This window comes from Protopterus annectens, chromosome 10.part0 (assembly GCF_019279795.1).
Source record: "Protopterus annectens isolate FY-2018-M chromosome 10.part0, PAN1.0, whole genome shotgun sequence".
NCBI lineage: Eukaryota > Metazoa > Chordata > Ceratodontiformes > Protopteridae > Protopterus > Protopterus annectens.
Window position 1 is genome coordinate 258,346,823 of NC_056744.1, and position 6,000 is coordinate 258,352,822.

Here is a 6,000-nt window from a genome sequence, read left to right on the forward strand (position 1 = left end):
TGCATTCAATCCTGGTGCCACATCTGCTGCTAGTCTTACAATCCAATCATATTCTCTATTGTCTAACAAATTACATAAGTCCAACCCCCCTTTTTGACACACTAACAGTGTCTATAACCCTTAACTTAAAAGTGGGAGATATACCATAACGTTTTACATGCTTAGATAAAGCATTCATGTCACTCCCATTCCTTATGTTGGATTTATGTTCTATAATCCTGTCTTTAAGTTTTCTAGTAGTTTTTCCAACATAAAAGGAGGGACAGGTGTCACATGTTGCCAAATAAACAATATTACTTGTTACACAAGTGGCAAAACAGTTAAAGGTATACACTCTTTTTGAAACAGGGTGAACAAATTTATTTACAGGACTTAATGGATCACACTGTTGTAAAATGTCTACACAGCAACTACAATTATAACAGGAGAAAGTACCCTTCCTTGATACACCAATAGATGTAGAATTTACACTACCAAAGTCCTTATATGCTAACATACTTTTTATTGTCTTCATGTTTCTATAAGAAAAACACGCTCTATCCCCCACAACCATCCTGATATCATCCTGTGTAAGAAAGACCTTCCAGTATTTTCTAACTATATTTCTCACCGTGGCAGTCATAGTGCTGTAAGAAGTTATATATCTCAGACAAACCCTGTCCACCGGCTCACTCAATCTTTCACACAGTGTATTAGATATCTGTAGAAATGTAGGTTTGAAAAGGGTATGTCTATTAGATATAATATATTCACTAATCTCTTGTATCATATGCGATGAATACCCACTATTCTTAAATTCCACACATGCTTCATTAAGTTGCTTCTTAAAAGCATCATCATCAGTATTGAGTGTACAGATGCGAGCCAATTGCGCCTTAACAATGCCCTTAAACACATGTGGAGCATGCATACTTGATGCATATAGGTACCTTCCAGACGATACTTCTTTCTTAAATACTGTGGTGTTGATAACACCTTCCCTCTTAATTAATGTAATATCTAGAAAATTAATGGTGCTAACCGAACATTCATACTTAAACTTTAAAAAACTAGTTGAATTATTCAGAGAAAGAATATAATCCTCTAATTCACTATGGGTGCCTTTCCAAAGAAGGAAAGAATCATCCACAAATCTTTGATAAAATAACAAATTTTCATTCAAAAACCTCTCACCATCATTTATATACATTCTCTCCCATTGGGAAAGAACCAGATTGGCATAAGTATTTGCTACTGGTGTGCCCATTGCCACACCAGTTTGCTGTAAATAAAATTCGTTATCAAACAAAAATATATTGTTTCTTAGAACCAGGTCTAACAACATGCAAATATTTTCTATATGTCCGGCTAAAAAAACCTGAAAATCTCATCAAGAATTCTCTAATGGCATCCAGCCTATAATCATTGGGGATTACTGTAAATAACGATGTAATGTCCATTACCACCATATATATATGTTCACAGGTATCTGTAGCTAGACTCATATTCATATGCCAATTCTTGAGCTTAACTAAAAAATCACTAGAATCTTTAAGCACTGTGTGACAAAACTTCAGTAATGGTTGTAGTTGCCTTTGCAGATAGAGTGATATGGGTTCAGTAATCCACCCATTTCCAGAGACGATAGGTCTCATTGGGGGATTAACCTGTGACTTGTGCAGTTTTGGTATGCCATATAACTGTGGCATTACAGGGCACGGTACTGTAAAGAAGTGAAATAAATCCAACAAAATATCTCCTGTTAACTGTAGGTCATACACACACATATTAACATAACTAATGCATTTGTTCACTTGTAAAAGTGTAACACGCTTAAACGCTGTACCATCATCCAACAATAAAAGCACTGAACCTATGTAATGTTCTCTATTTATAATAACAGTTGATCCCCCCTTGTCTGCTTGTTTTATCACAATATGTGAATTTTCCTTTAATTCATTCAAAGCAATATATTCTGCATAAGTTAAATTATAATTTCTCTTATATTTATTAGTTGCATAAGCCTTCCTGATTGCATCCTCACAGAGATCATTAAAAGCTATAAGTACTGGGGCATAACTAGGTACAAAAACACTGCGTCATTTACAAACATTAGCATCATATTTGTCATTTTTAAAAATCAACTTCAGAGCTATGGACCTTACAAACAACTTTAAATCAGTCAACACTCTCACAATGTCCTCTGTAGAGGTTGGAATATATCCTAGTCCTTTTGCCAGAAACATATAATGCTCTTTTCTCAAAGAGAAATCAGAAAGATTCATAGTACCTGCCATCACCTTCGAGCTATCTTCAATTATTTTAAAGGACTTTCATTTTTCCGTTTGCCATCCAACGGAGTGGTGGAGTCCCTCTGTTTAGCTCTGCCTCTGGATCTGGACCTAGACGTAGCCATCCGTTCCTGCACCCACTCAGCTTGCTGTAACTGAAAGGGTTTACTAAAAAAGGTAGACAAACCTTTTTGTTGTAACGCTTGCGTAGTATTTTTATTACCCAAAGGAGCTGCAACAGCACAAATCTCCATTATTTTATTTCCAGTAGCACCCATATCGACAGGACGAGGCATGGTATCTGTTTCTGCAGGCTTAACACAAGTTACGCTGCTGCTCAATGATGACGACGACGTTAGCTCTTCACTTGGCGGCAATTTTGAAATTCCAGCACTCAAAGCAGGGAAGTCATCTAGCGTGTCTAATGATGCTGTGTTCTTTTCCAGCGTAGATGCACGACCTCTGCTGGTGAAGTTAGACCTTACATGTGAGCCCATGGGATCTCTAAAGTTATCATTTTTTTCATTTTTCGGCCAAGAGAATATATTACCAGCTTGGTAATCGCCCATGTCACGTAACAGCTTTCTCTTCTTAACAACTTCTAGCCTGTCATCTAATGAGCTCAGTCTGTCTATCATAGACTGATAGGATAATTGCAAATTCTTAAAACAGGACATAGAAAGTAATTCATCTTCCATTATAATAATATCCCTTTTTAGTTCATTTTCAATATCCAGAAAAAAGTTGTTCATTAGAGACATATACTCTTAGCTCAACTTTAAGTTGAGACACTGCCACTGCTTTAACAATTCAGGGTATGTATTTCCATAGGAGGGCATTTTTAAGACCCTCAGACCACGCGGAGCTATACCCTTCTCCAGATAGGCAGCAAAGCTGAAATGTTGCCATTGTAGGCGTTTGAATGTACTAACTTTTCTTTCTAGAACTTGTAACTTGTGCTCAAAATCCATTACATTAGTAGATGGCATTTCAGCTGTATTCCTTCTTTCGCCATTAAGCTCTGAGGCAATGTGTAACAGAGGATTGACTTCTTTTTCAACCAGAAATTTGAGTCGATTTTGTAATTCCATCACTGGCTGCTGCAGGCTATCAAAATATTCCCAACTTCACAGCAGAAGAACAAAGACTTGTAATAACCAACACTGCTGTTAAATAGAACAATGACCAAAAAACCAAACGTTGAGAGCAAAAACCTTTATCAAAAACAAAGCTTTCAGGCCAAAACCATTTTTCAATGCTTAACAAAAGGTACAATAAAATCACATGTTTAAATACAAGCCCAGGACATCACATGACCCGCAGCCAAGGTCATATGACATGAAATAATACAAACTTACAATAAACAGATAAAAAAGACATATTGTTAATAAAACTACATAAAAATGTGCTTACTCAATAAAATATCATATTATTCAACATATTCAAAGTATATACTTGCTAATAAATGTTATCATTTTAACCTTGTGTGCTGTATTTTAGTCAAGACAGTCTTTAATGAAACACTTGCATTCAATCCTGGTGCCACATCTGCTGCTAGTCTTACAATCCAATCATATTCTCTATTGTCTAACAAATTCCATAATTCCCACCCCCCCCCTTTTTGACACACTAACAGTGTCTATAACCCTAAACTTAAAAGTGTGAGATATACCATAACTTTTTACATGCTTAGATAAAGCATTCGTGTCACTCCCATTCCTTATGTTGGATTTATGTTCTATAATCCTGTCTTTAAGTTTTGTAGTAGTTTTTCCAACATAAAAGGAGGGACAGGTGTCACATGTTGCCAAATAAACAATATTACTTGTTACACAAGTGGCAAAACAGTTAAAGGTACACACGAAAAATGAAAAAAATGATAACTTTAGAGATCCCATGGGCTCACATGTAAGGTCTAACTTCACCAGCAGAGGTCGTGCATCTACGCTGGAAAAGAACACAGCATCATTAGACACGCTAGATGACTTCCCTGCTTTGAGTGCTGGAATTTCAAAATTGGCGCCAAGTGAAGAGCTAACGTCATCGTCATCATTGAGCAGCAGCGTAACTTGTGTTAAGCCTGCAGAAACGGATAACACACCTCGTCCTGTCGATATGGGTGCTACTGGAAATAAAATAACAGAGATTTGTGCTGTTGCAGCTCCTTTGGGTAATAAAAATACTACGCAAGCGTTACAACAAAAAGGTTTGTCTACTTTTTTTAGCAAACCCTTTCAGTTACAGCAAGCTGAGCGGGTGCAGGAGCGGATGGCTACGTCTAGGTCCAGATCCAGAGGCAGAGCTAAACAGAGGAACTCCACCACTCCGTTGGATGGCAAACGGAAAAATGAAAGTCCTTTAAAACAATTGAAGATAGCTCGAAGGTGATGGCAGGTACTATGAATCTTTCTGATTTCTCTTTGAGAAAAGAGCATTATATGCTTCTGGCAAAAGGACTAGGATATATTCCAACCTCTACAGAGGACATTGTGAGAGTGTTGACTGATTTAAAGTTGTTTGTAAGGTCCATAGCACTGAAGTTGATTTTTAAAAATGACAAATATGATGCTAGTGTTTGTAAACGACGCAGTGTTTTTGTACCTAGTTATGCCCCAGTACTTATAGCTTTTAATGATCTCTGTGAGGATGCAATCAGGAAGGCTTATGCAACTAATAAATATAAGAGAAATTATAATTTAACTTATGCAGAATATATTGCTTTGAATGAATTAAAGGAAAATTCACATATTGTGATAAAACAAGCAGACAAGGGGGGATCAACTGTTATTATGAATAGAGAACATTACATAGGTTCAGTGCTTTTATTGTTGGATGATGATACAGCGTTTAAGCGTGTTACACTTTTACAAGTGAAAAAATGCATTAGTTATGTTAATATGTGTGTGTATGACCTACAGTTAACAGGAGATATTTTGTTGGATTTATTTCACTTCTTTACAGTACCGCGCCCTGTAGTGCCGCAGTTATATGGCATACCAAAACTGCACAAGTCACAGGTTAATCCCCCAATGAGACCTATCGTCTCTGGAAATGGGTGGATTACTGAACCCATATCACTCTATCTGCAAAGGCAACTACAACCATTACTGAAGTTTTGTCACACAGTGCTTAAAGATTCTAGTGATTTTTTTAGTTAAGCTCAAGAATTGGCATATGAATATGAGTCTAGCTACAGATACCTGTGAATATATATATATGGTGGTAATGGACATTACATCGTTATTTACAGTAATCCCCAATGATTATGGGCTGGATGCCATTAGAGAATTCTTGTTGAGATTTTCAGGTTTTTTAGCCGGACATATAGAAAATATTTGCATGTTGTTAGACCTGGTTCTAAGAAACAATATATTCTTGTTTGATAACGAATTTTATTTACAGCAAACTGGTGTGGCAATGGGCACACCAGTAACAAATACTTATGCCAATCTGGTTCTTTCCCAATGGGAGAGAATGTATATAAATGATGGTGAGAGGTTTTTGAATGAAAATTTGTTATTTTATCAAAGATTTGTGGATGATTGTTTCCTTCTTTGGAAAGGCACCCATAGTGAATTAGAGGATTATATTCTTTCTCTGAATAATTCAACTAGTTTTTTAAAGTTTAAGTATGAATGTTTGGTTAGCACCATTAATTTTCTAGATATTACATTAATTAAGAGGGAAGGTGTTATCAACACCACAGTATTTAAGAAAGAAGTATCGTCTG